Genomic DNA, 23,993 nt, shown 5'->3' with positions numbered 1-23,993 from the left:
CTTGTTACTGATGGGAAATGCCTAGAGGAAGCATAAAAAATACTAGTAATATCCAGGGATGCATCTTGCTTGTCCAGGAAATCTTTTTGATAATTTTGCAAATTGGATATCTAGAAGTATGAAAATGCTTTCTATATGTTTGTTTTTTGCTGTAAAAGCCTCTTTCTAAACCATAAAACTGGAGTCTTTAGAAATTTCCATGTGAAGTTAATTAGTAACCACTGTTGTGCTGGAGCTCTGGATTTCAGTGAATAGAAAATTACTAATTGCCTTCAGTGTCCAGTTAAGATCTTCTCAAGAATGTAGAGAAAAAAAATCATGCTTGTCTTCTAACGTAGAAAAAAAATGTTTGTCTATGTTAGAAAACAGGTCTTATGACATCATCACAGAAAATTTATTTAGAATAATTTCTTTTCCCTTTAGAATTGAGTTTAGAGCATATTTTTACTGACTAATTCAAATACTGCTTCAATATATTTGCTCACAGATTCATCTAAACTTTATAAAAAGGTTGAAAAGCTTTTATGCTTAGTTACTATGGAAGTGCTAGTTTATAAATATCAGGACAGATGGAAATCATAGATTTTTAGATATAAGCTAGCAAGACTGGATTTGGAATCTGTCGCTCTTCCAGAAGTAAGACAGAACTGAATCAGAGATTCACAGAATGGTGAAGGTTGGAGGGCACTTCTGGAGGTTATTTTGTCTAGCATTCTTGCTCAAGTAGGCATCTAGAGCCAGTTCCTCAGGTCTCTGTCCAGACAGCTTTGAAGATCTATAAGGAGGGGAGCATTACACATTCTCTGAGTAGCCTGCTCTAGTACTTGATCATTATCATAGAAATAAGCTTTTCTCTTATGTGTAAGTGCAATTCCCTACCAGTATTTTTGTGCCCACAATGAAAAATGTCAGGTCCCTCTTTACTGTCCCTCCCTGTTGTGGTTTTGTGATTTTTTGTTGTCAGTATTCCTCATCAGAACACCATGTGGTCCAGTGGGAGTTAATGAGTTAATGTTCTTGTTCCGTTTACTGCCTTTTGTGGGCACTTTGAGTATCCTGATGGGAGGGGAGGGGGCGGTATCCTCGGAGGATCTGGCAGGAAGAGGAAGTGGGTTGGAGCTCTGGAGGGGACCCGAGCGTCTGCCTCTCTCCATCTGGCCCCGGCTCAGCCGTCTCAACTTGCCGTGGAGAAAAGCACGTGCTTTCCCATGCAGTATCGTGGTTTGACTCACATTTTGGATACTCTTGTCTCTCTCATTTTGTTTGATTTAGTTAAATTCAGTAAATTATTGTTCCTCCTCAGATTGTTGCCATTGTATATTCTATTCGTTAAAACTATCTCCTAGCTCTCTGTTCTTCCCCCTCTCTCAGAGCACTCACGGCCCGGGGCTGGCCGGTTCGTGGCAAACCGTTACTATCCCTTCTTTTTTTCTCTTTTTCCCGGAGCCTGTGCTCCCTGTCACGGACTTATATCTAGGGATAACCCCGTGACATTCCCCTACTCATGTGTTCATACACACTGGTAAGGTCCCCCTGAGCATCCTCCGCTCCAGGCTAAAGAGATCCAGCTCGCTCATCCTTTCTAATATGACAGATATTCTAATTTCTTTTTGCTTAAACTAAGAGATATTTAGTCCTGTTAATGAAATTCCTATATTTCTTAAGAATTGTAAGAATCTTCTTTTTCTTCGATAAGAGTTATATAAGATCAGGTGAAAATAAAACACCATAACTAAGATATTTTTTTCTCTGTTTAAGTCAGCTGTGACCATCTCTGCTTCTAGATGTATAGCTACATGCACACATGCATGTAAATGTATACATATTATGCATTTTTTTTTTCTCCTTCTCTCTATGGATTACATTAAATTACATGAGCCAGCCTGATTTTTCCAGTTAGTAAGCTCCAGCAATAGCTACTGTTAGAGAGAACGCTTCTGAAATCTTCCACAGTGTCTTTCAGATATAGCTTCTGTTAATTTTTCTTTATTGGCAGGTTCATGATTGTGAGCTTTTTCTAGGAAGGAGGTCTGTAGAACAGTCCCTGGATCCAGAGAGCTATGGCTTTTCCAGCTACTGACATAAGAACTACTGACTGTAGTAGCTGTTACCACAGGCCGTGTGGTGCCTTCATCCCAAGTCTGACTTTAGTAGCTGACACTAAATTTCACTTGCATAAACATGGACCTCAATAGTAGCTAGCACATAGTCCTTACAGTACATGTATACACAGGATAGATAGTAAGAATAGACAGGTAGCAAAAAAACAATTTAATAAGATAGGGCAGACTGTGCAAATCAGGCACAAGACTCAGACAGGAAATCATGCTGACTGGCCCTATTTTACACGTGACCAGTCCCTGTTCTACTTATTTACCTCTTTTTTTTACTCCCCGCTCCCCATCCTCTTGTGTATCCTCTTCTGGGTTTGTATAGCCCTATCAATTTTTGCACCCCTCTCAGTTCCGTGTTTGGGATCATTCAAAGTTTACGATCTTACTAGTTGCCAAGTCCAGTTTGATCTTCCTAGAAGTGGTGCCTGATGTTTCTTGATAGCTCATTAATTAGTATGACTGGAAGATATATTTCTTATGATCAGCTCTGTTGTGTTAATTCTGTGTTCATGTTTTACTTCCGATTTTCCCCCTTTCTGCTGTTTCCCAATTGACAAGGTCTCCCAGTCTGATACCAGTAAGTGTTCCTGTGGGCCGGAGGTGGGGGGCAGAAGGGGTATGGAAGAGTGGACCTAGTCAACATTATTTTAGATGCAAATTTATGCAATTCAGTTATTTAGGTTAAAAACACCATATTCAGGAAGCAGAATATAATTGAGTCCTCATTATGTCAGATAAAAAAGATTAGGTTTAAATCTGCAAAGGAATTTTGGGGGATAGATTAATTTACCTCTTATTATCATGACCATCTGGCATCTTAAATTTAGGAGGTACAAACTTTTTAAATTCATTTATGATCTGCACTATTTCTCCAAATAGAAAATGCTTCTAAAACTTCTTTTTTTTTTTTTTTTTTTTTTTTTCAAGTTCGGAATTGTTTGTAAAAATGTCTTGAAGACCTTTGTATATTTTATGTTTTATTTTATGCAGCACAAATTATGTTTTAATCCAAAATACAATAAAGAATCAAGAGGTCTTCAAATCTGTATAACTTTGAAATAATTAAAGTACTTAAAATGAATAACTTTTGCACACTAACTATGAATAAAAACTGAAGCAAAAACACATCATAATGAGAGTTCACACAGATGAAATTGACTAGATATATTAAAGGTTTACTTACTGAATTATTTTTTATTTAAAATGATAATTAAGAAAACAACAACGCAAAATAAACAAACAAGCAAACACAAAATGACAAGAAGAACAAGAATTTAACTCCTTCTGTAGTGTTTAATAATTTCTATATATCTTAGTAGTTAGTTAAGCCATTAGGGAAACATGTTTAGCTATGTCAACTGAACACTATTCAAAGAATAATTAAAATGATTTCACCGATCTTTAAATTGATCACTGAGATTCAAGAGAATTACATATTGTCTCCATTAAACTAAGTGAGAATTTACATGTACCTGTAGAAAAGATCAAGTATCATTCTGAAAAAATAACTTACATCCTTTTAAAAATGTTTTCATTTAGGCCACATGAGTGAGAATACAATATGGCTGACAGCAGTACAGATGTGTAAGCGTTAAGAGGTACTGTTCTGAGAAGTCAACAAATCTCAAGGTCATAGTTCTGTTGCCTTTGCCAGCTACCATCATTAGTCCTAGTTGAATACGATATCTATGTGAAACTGGAAGAAATAATAAAGGTTCTAAGAGGATATCTTACTTTTCTGGTGGAGCAGCTGGAATTCAACAGGGACATACTAGACTGCCATAATAGTATGTTACATTAGATCTCTTTCTGTGTTCAACTTAAAACAATTGCCTCATCTTTCTGATGTCAACCAGTTACAGAATTCTGGAAATATTCAGGCTATATTAGTAAATAATAAATTGACAATCCATTTTTATCTGAATGAAGAATCATGGTTTTATATTTCTGCTGTTTGTTGTTTTCAGCTATTCTAAAAAATGTATTCAATTTAAAGTGACTCTTTCAGCTACCGAAGGTATTATAAAGCTTACTATTCATTATCCTTTGTTATGAAACCTGCCTTTAAGATATTTCAAGATCATTTTTAAAAGAAAATGAGGCAATAAACATGAAGATTTGCAGCTTCAGTTAAATTATGGTGGTTTTTTTTGTTGTTGTTTTTTTTTGTCTTGTGAATATGGCGTATGTTTTAGTGTGGCAGCAAAATATAAGACAATTTGAGAAGATTGTTTGTTACATTTAATGGGACATAAGGAATTCTAATTTTCTTTTTCCAGCTATTAATATTAGTTAACTTTGAATTAAACTAAATTTCTTTGATGACTAGGAGTCTTCTTTCAGATGAGCTTGTTCTTCATAATACGCATTGTCATGATCTTGTTTCATTCTACATGTTTTGCTATTGTTATTTTCATTATTATTACAATTTCATTATTATAATGTGATGAAAATGGAATAGGACTCTGACTAATGAAAAAAAAAAAAAAAAAGAGACTAAAAATCCTGAAGTGGTCTCTTGAAGAGGCATCAGAGCCAATGAAATTTAAATGTTTATATCAGCCTATGAAATTGTATCAATATACAAAACTGGTCTTGAAAACAAGTATATTTCAATCTCTGTCATGAACTGACAGTTTTTGTTTAAAACTTCTAGATATACATTTTATTCTTATTTATATATAAATTTAAGTTTTTAAGATATATTTGGACAAAGGCTTATCTATAGATTCTGTAATCTTTTTTAACCATTTCATTATCCAAGGCAAAAGTGATGCTGGTGTGAATTCTGACAAGTAAGCTGTTGTATACATCATAGGAAAACTGAATCCTAAACGGACTAAATAGCAGAGAGTCTTAAAATTCAGACAACTTTCTCATATATAAATATGAATCATTTTCTTTCTGCAATACTGCAGTCAGCATGTAAAGAAAATTAAAATCAGAAATAAAAAGAGACAAATCTTCACAAGGACAAGGATGAAAACAAGATCAATGGTAATTAGATGCATGACAAGTATAGACTTAATAACAAACAAGTATTTAAGAAAGACTGTATATACAGAAAGCTTAATCTGACTCAGAAACTGCAGAGCACTGTAATTCCTTAGGTGTTTGTTCTGTAAGCAATAAAATTGACAGTCTCTTCTGAGTAAGCAAATAACAGAAAATAGATGTTTTCCTGAAGTTTACTTGAAGCCTAAAAGGATGCAATGTTAAAACAACCTACCTTCCATTCTTTTCAGCTTTGACTTGTATTTTACAGAGAATTTTTTTCAGTCATGAATACAAAATAAGATGTGAAAAGAACCCAACTTCTGTACAGATACTATTTATTCTTAGCAAATGGAACTATCTGTTCTTAATGAAGAACGTGTGATCTGACCAGTGTTGCCTATAGAGTGAAAGGATTTTAAAAAATAATTATTTTGGTATATTGGAAGGTTTTTGTTTTGTAGATATATGCATATATATATATATATAATTAGCTTTTTCTTCAAAGAAACATCTAAGCTTCCCAGTCTCTCTCAGCAATAACATTTGTTATTTTGTCAGCAGTGGAGATAATTTTGATTTTTATGTTATCTTTGTAGGAAATTTGCAGAAAAATATTGTTTGGAATATATTATAAATGAGCCTAGGTCAGAAAGAGAAGTTTTTTATCTACGTTTCCGTGCTTTACTTGATGCAGTAGGGAATGTGACCGCTATGGATAAGGAAAAGATTAAGGTTCTCAGTGCCTTCTTTACATCTGTCTTTAACAGTCAGATCACTTATCCTCAGGGCACTTTAAGCCCTGACCCGGAAGTCTGGGTTGGATCATGGAATACACCTCTGGCGATTCAGGAAGAGATATTGGAGAGCTCCTGCATCTGGACAGTCACAAGTCTGGGATCAGAAGGGTTCCACCATAGGGTGCTGAGGGAACTGGTGAAGATGATTGCTAAGCTGCTTTCCATTATCTATCAATATTCCTGGTTATCTGAAGAGGTCCCAGAGGACTGCCGATGTGACTCCCATCTACAAGAAGGGCTGTAAGAAGGATCTGGGGAACTGCAGGCCTGTCAGCCTGACCTCTGTACCAGGGAAAGTTCTGGAACAAGTCATCGTGGGTGAGATCACACGGCACACGCGTGGCATCCAGGGCATCATGCCTAGTTAGCATGATTCATGAAAGGCAGGTCATGCAACCTAATCTCCTTCTATGACTGTGTGACTAGACTGGTAGATGAGGGAAATGCTGTTGATGTAGTCTGCCTAGACTTCAGCAAAGCCTTTGACACGGTCTCTCATAGTGTTCTCCTAGGGAAACTGGCTGCCCATGGCCTGGACAAGTAAACTCTTCTTTGGGTAAAGAACTGGCTAGAGGGCTGTGCTCAACAAGTAGTGGTTAATGGAGTTAAGTCCAGCTCGCCACCCATTACCCCCAGGGGTTGGTACTGGGGTCCATCTTGTTTAATGTCTTTACTGATGACCCAGATGAGGGGATTGAGTGCACCCTCAGTAAGTTTGCAGATGACACCAAGCTGGGAGGTAATGTTGATCTGCCTGAGGATAGGGAGGCCTTTCAGAGGCGTCTGGACAGACTGGATTGCTGGGCTGAGATGAATGGGATGAGGTTCAACAAGGCCAACTGCTGCGTCCTGCACTTTGGCCACAATAACCTGATGTAAAGCTATGGGCTTGAGGCAGAGTGGCTTGATGACTGTGAAGAAGAGAGGACCCATTGCTCAGCTGAACATGAGCTAACAGTGTGCCCAGGCAGCCAAGAGGGCCAGTGCTGTCCTGGTCTGCATTAGAAATGGAGAAGTTGGTAGGAGCAGGGAGTTAATCACCCCACTGTATTCAACTCTGGTGAGGCCACAACTTGAATACTGTGTTCAGTTTTGGGCATCTCACTATAAGAAAGACTTGGAGGCCCTGGAACATGTCCAGAGAAGGGCAATGGAACTGGTGAGGTCTAGAGCACAAGTCTTATGAGGAGCAGCTGAGGGAACTGGGATTGTTTAGTCTGGAGAAGAGGAGGTTCCATTGTTCTCTACAACTTCCTGAAGGGAAGTTATGATGAGAAGGAGGTTGGCCTCTTCTCCCAAGCAAAAAAAAGACCCTAGGAAGTGGTCACAAGTTGCGCCAGAGGAGATTTAGATTAGGTATAAGGAAAAACTTTTTCTCTCAGAGAGTGGTCAGGCACTGGAATGGCCTGCCCAGGGAGGTGGTGGAGTCACTGTCCCTGGCGGTGTTCAAGAGGTGTCTGAATGAGGTGCTGTGAGATACGGTTTAGTGGGTAGTAATGGTGGTAGGAGAACGGCTGGACTAGCTGATCTTGTAGGTCCTTTCCAACCTTGTGATTCTATGATTCTGTACAGTGTGGATGCATAAAGCATTCAAAATATGCACTGTTGTTAGTTAACAACAAATATAAAACAATGGTCCTAAGGAGTCACTGCTGAACAATAGTTAAGGTAGGCTAAATATATTTAAAATAGTGGAGTAGAAAATTTAAATCTATCTTGAATACTAGAGTATCTTGTTTCTAATTTTTCAAAATATTTGGCAGAATAATTTGAGAAAGGCCCAAAGTTTTATGAAGTAAATTTTAATGTATAATTTGAATGTATTTTGTTAAATAGTTATCTGCCCTTACTACCCCACAAAATGTTTTAGCTAAAGATTTTAAATTACTGGAATGATAGTAAAGCTCCTACAAGATTAAATTGCTCTCATTGATAAAAATTAATTAAAAAATTACCCTGAGCTTAGAAAGAAAACAGTGGTTACAAATCACATGAGGATAAAGCATACCCTTTGTTAATTTACCCGTTGTAAGATATTATTCTGTTAACATCAGTGTCTCAAAGCTTGCTGGGGACACAGATGGACTTGTCCGAGTCCAGGCAAGTCCTGGGCAAAGGTGGTGAAATCCTTTGTCTGGAGAACTTTGATGGACAAGGCCAGGGGCAAGGGGAGAGAGATAAGCTGCAGCTAAATAGCTGTGAAGCGGTCTTTTATGTGGACTTATCTCAGGATGATGGCCATCTCGGGGGATACTCACATGATTCTACTCAAGCACCCAGGGATGTCACCTAGGCAGGAGGAAAAGGAGGATAAAAGGAGGAACCGAAAACCATGAGGGTAGGTGTCTGCCATCAGATCCCTCACCACAGAATTCCTGCGTGCTGGCGGACTCCCCTGGGCCTGCTACCTGAGTCCTGCTGCTTCCTCCTGGATCGGCTCTGCAACTTCCTTCTGCCACCTGCTTGCTGCCCAAGGCCGGCCATGCTGCTTCTCTCTCCCCCCTGCTGCTTCTACCTCAGACCATCAAAAAGTCGTGCAACGGGACCGCTGCTGGATCCCGGTGGTGACTATCTCCACTTTACGCAATTCTTGCTTCTTTCCTATCTTTTCTGTCGCCCTCCTTCCCTTCCCCGTCTCCCTGATTAGGATTATAATAAACTGGTTGGACTAACATATGAAGTGTTGTTTCTTAATCTCACGCCAGGTATACTGATATTACAAGAACCTCATTTCCCTCCTATAAATTGGAGCGAGACACCCGTGAATCTTAGTTTTTATTTTCAGGAACTAAAGATCTAAATTTCTAAGGGATTTAAGTTAGAATATTAAGAATGACAATCACAGCTTAATGAAATTTGCTGTTCTGTTAAAAACAAACAAACAAAGATAGCATGAACAAATTTAATACATGTTAATTATGTCAGATGTTCAACAGATATATCTAAGACCACAAATAAAGCGTATTCACAGCTTTATTTTGTTATACTGAGTGTAATTCCAAAAGTTTATTGAAGTGTTTGAATATAATCCTAAGTACTTATTATTTTCCATTTTATAATCCATTTTTTTTACACTCTTTAATGTTCATCATCAAAATTATGTTGCTCATATTCACATTTCTTTGAGAAAAAAAGTCCAGCAATCTGGCTTACAGTTTGTTGTCTCTTTTTTTCCTCTTTTTTACACAAGAGGACCATTTTAACAGGCGAAGTTCAACGCCCAACATTTCTCCTTTTCCTATCCACTCTTTAGTTATCTTAGTGTTTAGTGCACTCAGCTGAGAAATGGAAGCTACAGCTTTGATTCCCTTTGATTTCCACACTGTGTGTATGTTATGTATTCTATTACATATATATTCAATTCTATACTATTCAAAAAGATTGGTACGAACACTTTAATTACTGTTTATTAACCCAGGTGTCTGTTGCAGCTGTGTTTAATTTAGTGCTTCTAGCAAATGTGCTTCTGCTCCATGTACTGTCAATGATGTTAATAATGTGTTTCTTGAATCATGTATTTATTGAATTTGGCATTTTCTCCTTGAACCCAATTTCTGACATCTTGTTGCAATTTGACTCCTAGATGCCCAAAATAAGTGCTTTAAACTTCTCAGATTGAACATGTAATTTTATGTGAGTTTTGTCTGAATGGAAACTTTCAAACTAATCAGAAAATGATTTATTATTTGCATGTTTTTACAATTGTATGACTGTATGATGCTGGCCTGAAGTTTCTGCTGTATCAGGTGTGAGGGTAGACTTAGATTGAATGTAAAGAAGAAATTTTTTATGATGAGGGTGGTGAGATTCTGGGACCGGTTGCCCAGAGAAGTAGTGCATGCCCTATTAAAGCAAATCAAGTTAGATAGGGCTTGAGCATCCAGATCTAGTGAAAGATGTTTCTGCTTGTGGATAAGGGGCTGGACAAGATAATCTTCAAGGTTTTTAAAGATCTCTGAACCAAAGCAATTGTATGATGCAAAGATTCTGTATAAATTCTTCCTCAATTCCATTTCTTCTGTATTCAAATGTAATAAAAATCTGGTAGCCTAAATCTTCTCTCAGTGTATATCGGTACAAGAAGATGAAGAACTAATCTTAACAGATAACAGTGAAGTACACATAACACCACCACCACCAAAGTAATAACAACAATAAAATATGGCAATAGCTGTTATTTCCTTTTGCAATTGTTTTTGTTATTATTAATAAATAACAGTATCCATAATATGTCTAAGCTGCTATGTAATTAATTACTGTTTTGTTGCTGTGGTTATTTTCTAATTAGGAGAATACTTGATCTTTTGATAGAAATCTTACATCTTGTGAAGCACAACAAGATTTTCCTAGCAAATTGAACTACCTGCAGGATAACAAGTAGAACGTTTTATATTCTGGTCAGTAAGTAGAACACATTTATTTAAAAAAAAAAGCAGCACTCACCATTCTTGGAGGTTTTCAGAATCACAGAATTACAGGTGTTGGAAGGAACCTTTGGGAAACATTTAGTTAAACATCCCTACTAATGCAGATTTCCTACAGTAGGTCTCACAGGAAGGTATCCAGACTGTTATTGAATATCTCCACAGGAGGAGACTCCTCAGCCTCCCTGGACAGCTTGTTCCAATGTTCTATCACCCTGACAGAAAAGAAGTTTTTCCTCATATTTGTATGGAACTTCCTATGTTGTTGGAGTTTTTGCCTATTGCCCCTTGGTCTGTCACTACACACACCTGAAAAAATGCCTGGCCTCGTCCATTTGGGTGGACCTGATGATCTTTAAGATCTTTCCCAACCTGAGCAATTCTATGATTCTATGATTTGACTACTGCACCTTTTTTTTATGTACAGTGATTTATGTATACACTGTGGAGATCTCAGATCTAAAAGTACTCTTCTCCACACTGAACACTCCCAGGTCTCAGCCTTTTCCCATAAGGGAGATGTTTCAGGCCCCTAATAATCTTTGTGGCCCTCCACTCTGGAAGATCCCTATCTTTTTTTGTACTGAGGAGTCCAGAACTGGATATGGTACTCGAGATGTAGCCTTTATGCAAATATTCAGTTCTGTAAATCTACAGGTCAGGATAAATTAGACATTGCAATAAACAATAAACAAAACAATAAAAAGAATATATTCAATGGTGAATATAAAACTATAACTTTGTTTTTTGCCTTACGGATTATTAAAAAGTTGTGGTGACTTTTTGTTTCATTTTGTTATAATGATTTTTTACAGAATTTGTAATCTGTTAATTGCCCTATAACTTGAAAAGTAATTTGGTGTATGAAAGTAAGAATGGCGAGTTCATTATATTTAACTGAAGACAAACAGGAAAAAAAATCTGAAGGAAACAGCTAGTGAGACAACGTACGTTTTTTGTTTGTTTGTTTGTTTGTTTGTTTGTTGTTTTTTGTTTTGTTTTTTTTTAATTTCACTGGTTCCAGTGAAGATTTCCTGTACTTTACAGAAATAAAATAAAATAATAATAATAATAATAATATAAAAAAATCACTGGTGGAACTTCCTGGGAATGGCATGTTCCAGACATGGGTCAGCTATATTTGAGATTGAATGCTAATCCTAGAGCAGCTATCCTGCATTTGCATTTCAGTTTGAGTTTAATCCTTAGAGGAAAATTATTGAAGTTAGAAGGTGATAGAGCTAAAAATGATCATGAAAACACATAATGAAAAAAAAACAAAACAAAAGAAAACAAAAAAAACTGGCTTAAGGAGACTAAAAGGCTGGAGCAGTAAAATAAGGTGAATGAACTAGTAATGAAATACCCTATTGCTGACAAATGTCATGAGGCATACTGAAATAATGCAACGAACTCTTAAGGACTTAATCATGTTTTAAAAAATAAACTGTATGAAACTGAAAACAAGGACTTGATTAAAGATTACTGAAATGGAATAGGTTAAGCAAGTATGAATTTTTATCAGAAAGATATACCCAAAAAAACAGTTACAACTATGCAGAGACATAAAAATAAAAAAATAACAAATAAAAAAGCAGGAAAAGGAAAAAAGTTTTATAAGTACACATCAGAATGAAAAAGTAGTGAAAAGAAAAGTTACATGAAAACATAAAGAGAAGAAGAGGAGGATTGTAAGCTGTGTAAAAGAGCAGTTTGAATGAAAGGAAATTATCAAGGAGAGTTTTGCATGGGGTCAAAGACAAACTTAACACAGTTGATGAATATGGTGACAAAGAGTGCTACCCTTCTTTAGTTACAGCCTGGAAATAGCAAAGTGCTGCTTGGAGACAGGATTGTCAAAAACAGCTTTGCCTACGGTCATCCTAAAATGTTAGACATTATGATCTTAAGAGGCAAGAGAAAGATAAGTAAAGGAACAAAGTTGATGGACTTGAGCAGACTTCAACTCGTTCAGAGAATTGTTAGGAGTAATCCCTTTGGAGTCTGTTTTGAAGAGCAAAACAGTGTCAGAAATGCTGGGAGATTTTCATAAACAGCATTTTCAACACACAAGTGTGATCCATTCTCCTAAATAGGGTAGGAGGAACAAAGAAAAGAAAAAAGAAAAATAAATAAATGGTTAAAAAAAATTAAAAAGAACATGCATACTAATCAATCAATCTTATTAAACAGTGAGATACTGGAAGACCTCAAATGCAAAGAAAAGTAGAATTTGAGATATGGAAATGAGGCAAATGAGAAATACAGCGATATTGCCTAAACATGCAAAGATGCAGTTAGGAAGCCAAAAGTTCAGCTGGAACTCAAACTGTCAGTAAATACTTCTTTCCATGTGTTAATAGCAAAGGCAGGCATTAGGGAGACATACGATTGCCGCTAGTTGTAAGTCAGTTACAGATGACACAGACAAGGCTGAATTTCTCAGTCTTATTTTTCTTCTGCTTTTAAGGGCAACATCAATTTCGTGGACTCTATGGCAAGAGAAAATGACAAAATAGCGGCCCACTAACAATACATAAGAATTGATTTTGATACCATCTGTACAAATTGGACATTTACAAGTCTGTGGGACCTGACTAAATGCATTCAAGGACAGCAGAACATCATCATTAGAAAGCTCTTTCAAATTTGGAAGATCATAGAGAACAGAGATGGTCCCAGATGAGTCCTCCTCTTCAAGAAAGAAAAAAAAAAGAAAGAGTATGCCTACAGGAAATACATATTGACAGCATATCTACATGTATGTTTCTACAGGAAAGATCTGGAAGACTATATTTAAGGTAGCCTCACTTCAGTTCCTGAGAAAATTATGGAGATGACCCTAATGGAAGATATTTCCACATGCACAAAAGACAAGGAGGCTGGGAAAACTGCAGATTTACCAAGGATAAATTATGCTTGACTAATCCGATTACCTTCTGCAATAAAATGACATCCTCAGTGAATGGAAGAGGTTTATCCCTCCACTGCCAGTTATTTTGCTCCCACTGCTGTAACCACCCCCATAAATCATTTGCCACCATCCATGAGTCAGTATAAAGATAAAGCACTGCCCACCTTTCCCGTTCAGCAACATCTAAGGCCAGTTGGACAGCCTTTACCTCTGCAAATTGGCTTGATTCTCCTTTCCCTTCAGTGGCCTCTGCAACTTGTCGTGTGGGGCTCCACACAGCAGCTTTTCATCTGCAATGCTTCCTCACACTCATTCTTCATCCGTGTCACCTGATAAAGGGGGCTTACAATGAGGCTGTAGTTTGGAACATACATTCTTCAAAAACCCACTATGCCCAGAAAAGACTGATTCTCTCCCTTACTAGTGGGTGGAGACCTAGCCTGAACTGTTTTTCCACAGTTCAGCAGCCAATCACATGTCAGTCACACCTACTGGAATGTGACAACGTCCATCTTGTCACTTTATCCCTAGGAACTGAATTTCCTGGGCAGGTCCTTTCACTTTGCTTCGCTTAATAGCGAAACCAGCATGCAGAAGGATCTGGATTATTCGCTCTCGTTTTGTGAAGAATTTTTCTGCTGTATTGCCCCACACAATGATATCATCAATGTACTGCAGGTGCTCAGGAGCACTGCCCTGTTCCAATACAGTCTGGATCAACCCATGGCAAATGGTTGGGCTGTGTTTCCACCCCTGGGACAAACAGTTCCAAGTATACTGAATGCCGCTCCAGGTGAAAGCAAACTGTGGCCTAGATTCTTTGGCCAAAGGAATGGAAAAGAAGGCGTTAGCAATATCAGTGGTGGTGTACCATTTGGCTGCTTTTGACTCCAGTTCATACTGGAGTTCTAACATGTCCGGCACAGCAGCACTCAGTGGGGGTGTGACTTCATTCAGGCCACAGTAGTCTGCCGTCAGTCTCCATTCTCCAGTGGCTTTATGCACTGGCCATATGGGGCTGTTATAAGGTGAGTGAGTCTTGCTGATAACTCCCTGACTCTAGTTGATGAATTAACTTACAAATGGGGAGCAAGGAATCCCTGTTGGTGTGGTACTGTCATGTGTGCACTATTTTTGTGGCAGTCAGTAACTCTTGCTCTTTTACTCGTAGCAACCCCACAACAGACGGATCTTCTGACAGGCCAGGCAAAACAGACAACTGCTTAATTTTGTCTGTGACTACAGCAGCTATTCCAAAGGCCCATCGATACCCCTTAGGATCTTTGAAATGCCTCCTTCTGAGGTAATCAATACCAAGTATACATGGAGCCCCTGGGCCAGTCACAATAGGATGTTTTTGCCAGTCCTTACCAGTGAGGCTTATCTCGGCCTCCAACACAGTCAATTCTTGAGAGCACCCAGTCACTCCAGAAATATGGATTGATTTTGTTCCTCTATGACTCAAAGGCATCAGAGCACACTGTGCACTGGTATCCACCAGTGCCTTATATTTCTGTGGTTCTGATGTCCCAGTCCATCGACTCCACACAGTCCAATAAACTCTATTATCCCTTTCCCTCCCTGTCTGAGGGCAGGGCCCTTCTATTCATTACCTGTGGTAACTGGAGCAACTGCACTGGTGATTGGTCTGTTCTGTAATTCTCTCACCTGTTCTCGTAGTACAGAGTGGCTTGGTCATGCCACTTCCTTGTGTCTTCTCCATGGTCACATAGGTAACGCCACAAAGGAATTTGCGATGTAGTATACCTTACTGAAGCGGAAAAGCGCTTGCCTTTAACAGCTGAGATTTTTGATGGCACATGTGAGAAGGAAGGTTCATCATCTTTAATTAGATTTGCATTAGTTTGATCAGCTCCTTCATTAGACGATTTTGATTATCCTGATCTTCATCAAACGTTTCTGGTACTAGTACAGGTTTGTCATGATTAATCAGTGGATACACTTGCTCTTGCATTTCATTCAGTTGGTCTGTTATTTGTGAGATGGCGGAAATGGAAGCGTGAGTTGGGGGTAGCTGTTGTTCATAGTTTTGGAGCATAAGAATCAATTCAAAGACTAAAGGTCTTCTATGTTGGTCCTGGTATCTGTCAAACATTGCTGCTAGTGTACTGGCGTATCTTTCTGGTGCTGTTGTTGTGAGTTTCTGCTATATATCAGGCGTCATCCTCACTCTCTCAGGGTCATGGACATGGAGTGGGTGGTTAGGAACAAAGTTAGGGTTATACAACATTTCCACCACGGCTATTTCCCTCAAATATTGGATATTTTCAACTACATCCCACTTTTTCATCACAGGCTTTAAGCCATCTTTGAAGGGATACCTTTTCTTCATGGCTACTAACACTTGTTCCCAGAGGGTGGCAGCCCCATCCAACCATCTACTAATCCGTCTGTCAATAGCTGGATCTCTGGCAATGCCTCCTAGTTGGTGAGCTTCATTACCATCTAGAGACAAGCTACTGGCCCCACTGTTCCAGCAGCGAAGCAACCAGGAAGAGAGACCGCCCCACCCAGAAGGGCCAGATCCCGTGACTTCCGTAAATGTATAGGGGAATAGGTATCCAGAATTGGAGCATTAACACTTTAACTCCCAGTGGACTACAGGATCTTATGATGTGGAATACTGAAAACCAAAAAACATGAAACCATGACTCATATTAAAGCAGGCACAGTCTGACCATGTTTGTTCTAGACTATTAAAAGAAATGACTGAAGCAGTCCATGAATCTTTACTACTCATCAAGAAGAACAAAGGACTCAAAAGAATGAATAATACTACATATTCTTTAACTTGAATGAAGAAACATTAAGTATTAAAAATAGTCAATACAGTACAGCCAAGAAGAAACTGTTCCAGACTAATGTCATTTATTTATTTCACAGGATAGCTAGCAGATAAAGGGAAATTGTCAGTATTACATATTCAGATTTTAGAATGCTTTTCTTGGTGTTTCACAAAATTTTATATCATATTTGTACTGCTAACTTTGAATTAAGTAAAACCTATTCAGTCAGTATATCAAAACCTCTAGCTCTTTAGCCATATTGACTTTTTTCTGTAATGTGGATTTGATGGGATTAGTTCACAGCATTAAAGTCTTGGTTTTGCACCACTGTAACCTGTATAAGAAAAATCAACTGCCAGAAAAAATCTCCCACTGAATCAAACATGGCATTGATTTCACACACTTAGAAAACTGAACTGACATAACTTGAATGAGATCTACAGGGGAAAATTGTGAAACTCATCAAAGGGGAAAAAAAAAAAAAAAAAAAAAGCAATAAAAAAGATACAATGCTTTGTAGAGGAGTCTGTGTTTTCCCTCCAGCTGAAGGCATGTTGTTTGACACCACAGTACTAATGAAAGATATAAAACCTAACTACAATAAAAAGGGAGAGAACAGTGGTACCTATCTAGAGCCAAGTGTCATCCAACAAGAAAAAAGTGTCTGGCACTCCGCAACTTCAGTCTTGCCACCCCCCCTCTGTGAGGACATACGAACCGTTTTCTCCTTGGATGAAATAATGCTTATGAGTTCAAGATTAAGGAAAACTACTCATAGGAGCATGTGTATCAGAAATGCAAAGAAAAGAGAGAAAACGAACTTTGTAGGAAACACATGATTTTTGCATCTTTGTATTTAAAAACAAATATCTAATCTGGGGGATCCATTAAAAAGCATCAAATATTATGGGCTACATCATAACATTTTTTTACTGCAGTACCTTTTGTCACTGTTTATACAAAACAGCTGAACATATCTGATATTATATATACTTACTTTAACATGTATATATTTTTTGTATCCAAAAATAAAACTACATATTCAAGATTGATTTAATAAGTTAGATATTCAGTGAACAAATTCCAATGTCATTTAGACACCCCATGAGCCACACTCGACAGAAGAATTCAGTATAATGTTTATTTCATAATCAGTAATTTGTTAATAAATTATTTCTGAAAAGCTAACGTGAAGTGACTCAAGTGAAACTTAAGAAGCTTGAAAATCCATAGAAAACAATAAGAAGGAATTTGACACTGGAGAAAGTATGTAGATAAGAACTGAATAAAATAGCTTATTTTCCTTGGTTAGCAATCTTATTTGAAAAGAATGACATATACTATAATCATGATGCATTCCATGACAAGCATGCAGAAAATTTTTGAAAATATACTTTTTTTCGAAAGTGAAGGATGATGAGTAATGATACAGACAATTACAATGAGTTATGTTCACAAATAAAAATGTGATAATTTAGACCTTAAAAAACAGAATATGTAGAGAGAACGTTTCTGATAATCCTGCTGGAGTGTCACTGAGTTTGTGAAGTTATATTAACCTAAAAGTAACTGGTAGATTTGGTGGAAGGAGACAGGTTAGTCAAAAGAAATCAGCACTGATCCACCACAGCCAGCAAAGAGATACACCAAATTAATAAGTAAACAAATAGACAATAATAAAATAAAAGGAATATATTGTTTAGACTACCATTTTGGTGCATTCATTATTGATACTTTACAGTCTACCACTCCTTTGTGGTGCTCCATTTTACTTAACACAGATATAAAATACAAGATTAATAACAATCTCATGTTTGATGTCTTTGTAATTAACAAAACCAGATGAAATTATGTGACTAATTCTCAAAAGCTCAAAAAGACACAATAAGTTTTGTTCAGTTGCCTGAACTTGGTCTTTATACATACTCTAGATAACCTGTCAAGCTAGTACTCCAGAAAAGCATGGAGATGTTTCACATATCCTGTGGTAGATATCTTAAACAGCACTACAAGTCTGCATGAAGACTACTGAACTGAGTCTTTAATTATCATATCCTAAAGCAAACACTGGCCACATCTGGTTAGCTGAAAAGATCTCTGGACTCTATTAAACTATAATTACATTTGCAATAGTTATCTAGACTTTCTTTCTAATGAGATATTTGTATTTTGAAGCTGTTTAATTGAAGGCACATTTCTAAACAGGTTCAAGTCAATTGCACTTCAAAAATTATTATTCTAAGATGTACAACACTATCTCCCACCGTATTCTCTTGCAAAAGCTGGCAGCCGTGGCTTGGACAGGAACTGGCTGGAAGGCCAGGCCCAGAGAGTAGTAGTGAATGGAGCTAAATCCAGCTGGCGACCTGTCACGAGTGGTGTTCCCCAGGGGTCGGTGCTGGGGCCTGTCCTCTTCAGTATCTTCATTGATGACCTGCATGAGGGCATTGAGTGCACCCTCAGTAAGTTTGCGGATGACACCAAGTTGGCTGGAAGTGTCAATCTGCCTGGGGGTAGCGAGGCCCTACAGAGGGATCTGGGCAGGCTGGATATCTGGGCTGAAGCCAATGGGATGAGTTTCAACAAGGCCAAATGCTGGGTCCTGCACTTTGGCCACAACAACCCCAGGCAATGCTACAGGCTTGGGGCGGAATGGCCGGAAGACTGCGTAGAGGAAATGGACCTGGGGGTGCTGATTGATGCTCCATTGAACATTAACCAGCAAAGTGCCCGGGTGGCCAAGAAAGCCAGTGGCATCCTGGCTTGCATCAGGAATGGTGTTGCCAGCAGGAACAGGGAAGTAATTCACAGAATCACAGAATGGCCAGGGTTGAAAGGGACCTCAAGGATCATGGATCTCCAAGTCCCCTGCCACATGCAGGGCCACCAACCTCCACATTTAATACTAGACTAGGCTGCCCAGGGCCCCATCCAAGCTGGCCTTGAACACCTCCAGGGATGGGGCATCCACAACCTCTCTGGGCAGCCTGTTCCAGCACCTCACCACTCTCTCTGTAAAGAATTTCCCCCTGACATCCAACCTAAGTCTTCCCTCCCTCAACTTCAAGCCATTTCACCTTGTCCTGCCATTATCAACCCTTTCAAAGAGTTGATTCCTCTCCTGTTTGTAGGCTGACTTTAGGTACTTGAAAGGCTGCAATCAGATCACCCTGCAGCCTTCTTTTCTCCAGGCTGAACAAGCCCAGTTCCCTCAGCCTGTCTTTGCAGGGGAGGTGCTCCAGTCCCCTGATCATCTTCGTGGCCCTCCTCTGGACCCTCTCCAACAGCTTCCTGTCTTTCTTGTACTGGGGACACCAGATCTGAACACAGTACTCCAGATGAGACCTTACAAGAACAGAGTAGAGGGGGACAATCACCTCCCTGTCCCTGCTGGCCACTCATCTTTTGATGGAGCCCAGGATACCATTTGTCTTCCAAGCCTCAAGGGCACATTGCTGGCTCATGTTAAGTTTTTCATCTATTAAGACCCCCAGGTTTTTCTCTGCAGGGCTGCTCTCAAGGACTGCTCCTTCCAGTCTGTATGGATACCTGGGATTCCTCTGGCCCAAGTGCAGAACTCTGCACTTTGCTGTGTTGAACCTCATCAGGTTCACCTGAGCCCACGTTTCCAGCCTGTCGAGGTCCCTCTGAATGGCATCCCTTCCTTCTACCATGTCAACCACACCACTCAGCTTGGTGTCGTCAGCAAACTTGCTGAGGGTGCACTCAGTTCCATTGTTGATGTCATTGATAAAGATGTTAAAGAGCACCGGTCCCAAGACAGACTCCTGGGGGACACCGCTCATTACCAGCCTCTACCTGGACATAGAGCCATTGATGACCACCCTCTGTCTGTGGCCTTTCAACCAATTTCTTATCCATCGAGTGGTCCACCCATCAAATCCACATCCCTCCAATTTGGAGATAAGGATGTGCATGGTGGACCATGTCAAAGGCCTTGCTCAAGTCCAGGTAAATGATATCCGTCTCCTTTCCCTTGTCCACCAATGCCATCACTCCATTGTAGAAGGCCATCAGATTGGTTAAGCACCTTCCTCTGGTGAAGCCGTGCTGACTGTCTCGGATCACACTCTCATTTCTCATGTGATGAAGCATGTCATCCAGGAGGATCTATTCCATAATCTTCCCAGGTACAGAGATGAGACTCTCTCAAGTTCCCGGGGTCCTCCTTCCTCCCTTTCTTGTAAATGGGAACGACGAGGCCCTTTCTCCAGTCATCTGGGACCTCACCTGACAGCCACGATTTTTCAAATATGATAGAGAACCCCAAATACGATTGCCGTCCTGTACTCAGCTCTGGTGAGACCACAACTCGAGTACTGTGTCCAGTTTTGTGCCCCTCACTGCAAGAAAAACATTGAGGCCTTGGAGCGGGTTCAGAGAAGGGCGACAAAGCTGGTGAGGGGTCTGGAGCACAGGCCTTACGAGGAGCGGCTGAAGGAGCTGGAGAACAAGAGGCTCAGGGGAGACCTTATTGCTCTCTATAACCATCTTAAGGGAGGTTGTAATGAGTTGGGGGTCGGCCTCTTCTCTCATGTAACTGGTGATAGAACTAGAGGGAATAGCTTCAAGCTGCACCAGGGGAGATTTAGGCTGGACATTAGGAAACACTACTTTTCTGAAAGAGTGATCAGGCATTGGAATGGGTTGCCCAGGGAGGTGGTGGAGTCACCGACCCTGGAGGTGTTCAAGGATTTTGGATTTTGTGTTGCAGGACATGGTATAGTGAGTACTATTGGTGATAGGCGGATGGTCGGACCGGCTGGTCTTGAAGGTCTTTTCCAACCTTGGTGATTCTGTGATTCTGTGATATATCTCCTCACATTTTGCAAGGTTTAAAGTGCTTTATGGATGCAACATCGATCAGTGGGGCACTCTTGTGTTTCTGCAACAGCAGCTACAATCACCACCATGGACAAAACTGACTCAGCATAGGGAGAATAATATAATTTATTGTCTGTTGACAACAGGTTAAAGCAGTGAGAATTAAAATTCTGACCCAGTGGTTGGCAATCCTGCCGACAACAGGTGTGTTGGAACTCAAAGATTTTTGAGATCTTTTCCAACATGTCGTTACATAATTCTAAAAGCAAACTAAAAACAACCTCCTCTCATCCATCTTGTTCTACCTTATCTCTCCCTCTTCCCCCCCATAATATTGTCACTTGCCCCTCCATCTTCCTCACTCTCTTCCTCTGTTGCATCCAGGAGTCCCTAATAATCTGATCCAAAATTGGATTCATACACTCTGTGCTTCTGAAGAACTACTTCTATATGTGTTCGTACTATGGGACCCATCCTTCAGGAGCACTATGCTCCGCATGAGTCTCCACAGGCAGCAGCTCCCCCAGCCCTCCTGCCCCACCACGTGCTGCTGTCCACAGGCCTGCTCCTGCGGGGCTATCCATGGGCAGTACTGCCTTCAAGTCTCATCTGCTGCTGCCCCATGGGTCCTCCATGGCTGCACATGGAGATTTGTGCCATATGGTACCTATTGGCTGCAGGAGGACAGTCTGCTCCTCCATGGGCCTCTCCTGAGCTGCAGAGAGCTTCTGCTCTGTGCCCGGAGCATCACCTGTCCTCCTTCTGCACTGACCTGAGTGGCTACAGGGCTGTTTCTATCAACACTCTTTGTTTTTCTAATCTTACTATTAGAAATATTACTTTTTAACAATATTTAACAATTAATATATTTCTAAGAACATCTATCTAGATTTGGTAAGAAATGCCATAACAAATGCTGTTTGAACTTTCCTTAGCTTTCTTCACAGTAGAACATTTACCTTTCATCTGCCAGTCAGATTTCTTATTATATTTCTTATTTGTTATGATGTCTAGTTATAGAAGAAAAAGTACACTAATATTCTGTTAGCAAAGTAAAGTAAAACAGTAATAATTTAAAACAGTCATGTTTTTGTGGGTTCATTTTTGCTTGGTTGTTTTTTAAACCAAAGGAGCAGATTCCAGTGGGGGGGGGAGGGGGCAGAGGAGGCGGGGGGGTTATTTTCAGTTTTATGGACAAGAACTTCTTTGGATCTAAGGCAAAGGCTGAACACAATACTAAATACTGACAAAAAGTGCTCATTATTTTTTTATATTAAATTTTATGCTGATGCAGAATCACAAATCATAGAATCCTTAGGAAGTGACCTATAAAGGTCACCTAGCCCAACTCTTCTGCAATGAATAGGGACAAACACAGATAAAACAGGTTGTTCAGAGCCCTATCCATTCTGACCTTGGAAGTATCCAGGGACAGTGCATCCACCACCTCTCTAGGCAGCCTGTTCCAGTGCTTCACCACGCTTACTGTAAAAGAATTTTTCCTTGTATCCAACCTAAATCTCCCCTCTTTAACTTTGAAACCATTTCCCATGATCCTATAACCATAGATCCTTCTAAAGAGTCTGTCCCCTTCTTCCTCTTTAGATACAGAATGTTCACTATGAGATCAACTTGGAGCCTTCTCTCCTCCAGGCTTTTTCTGTCCTTGTACAAGAAGTGTTCCAACCCTTGAATCATTTTTGTGGCTATCCTCTGGACATGTTCCAACAGATCTATGTCTCTCCTGTACTGAGGATTCCACATCTGGATGCAGTACTCCAAGTGAGTTCTCACCAGCACAGATTATACCACGTACAACAAAATAAATTTTTCAGCCTTCTAGGCACCATATCTGTTTCATCCTTAGTCCAGTGAAGCGCAAGAGTCAGTGGAAAATACTAGTAGCAAAAACTGCACAAGAGATGCTAAGTATCTGATACAATCAGATCACTACCTACCATAGCAGGAAACAATTCTTCTAGGGCTAATTTATCAAGCTCTTACTTCTCCCTCCCTAGTGTTTTAAAAATTTTTCACTTAAAGTTAATTGTCAGTTAGCTTAAGTTGAATATAGCTCGATAGCTGAAAATGCTAGTGTAGGTACATTGTATACATTTCCTCTAGTGGCATTTTTTTTTTTTTCCCCCTGAGATTAAGATACCTGATACCTGATTATTATTATTATTACTATCAAATAAAATAACTGCATTAGTTTTTTTAAGGAGATTTTTTTTCAGGACTAAAATACATATATAGTAGTAAATTCTAATATTTGGAGTTACTTCAACTTTATTTTGAAAAGTTTTTCATTAGAGGAAATCTGAATGAACAATTTTGAGAGTTTTGTTGGCTCATAAGTGTTAGAACTCAGGAGAGGTAGAGATTATCTTTCTTAGAAATTTATGGAATAGTTTTGAATGGGGCTTAAGTGAGGAATTTAGGATGCTGAATTAGTCCTCAGCTTTCCATACAGTCCTCATTAAAAGATAGATCCTTCAGAGTGTACCGTAAATAGAAGTTATTTGTTTAATTATATTTATATTTATTTATTAACAAGTTATCTAATAAACTGTAAAAATATTCATAAATATACGTTGTTCACTGAGTATTTATTTATTTATTTATTTAATAAGTAAGTAGAACCTTGTTGAAGAATTTGATATTTTGGAAGTTTTGTTTTCTTTTGTTTTGACTCTCCATCAGAGTCCTCTGGCCTATTTGGTGCACTATCTGTGCAACAAATTTGAGAAAAAATAGCTTCAAAGAATAGTAAGGTTTATCCCACAGGCCCTGATTCCTCCAGAACGTTCTTTAAATCTGTTCCTCAACATTTAGTATTGTCAGTAAACCTTTGTATGGATTTTTTTTTTTTTTGTAATTTTTTAAAAATTATTTTATAAAATTGGTATCTAACTTCAAGAACGTTAGAGTCAATCTCTTGATATATTCTAGGGTGCATTACTGAAAAAAATTAGTTTTTTTTATTTTTCTACAAGATAGATATTCTTGTATTTCTCTCAGATTGGTGGCAATGTAACACCTTATGCTTGCTGGTAGTTCATTTATACTAAAAGCAGGACAAAAAAGGGAAAATT

Source organism: Meleagris gallopavo, chromosome 1, assembly GCF_905368555.1.
Source record: "Meleagris gallopavo chromosome 1, MGAL_WU_HG_1.1, whole genome shotgun sequence".
Classification (NCBI taxonomy): Eukaryota; Metazoa; Chordata; class Aves; order Galliformes; family Phasianidae; genus Meleagris; species Meleagris gallopavo.
Note: the sequence above shows the minus strand (reverse complement) of the source record.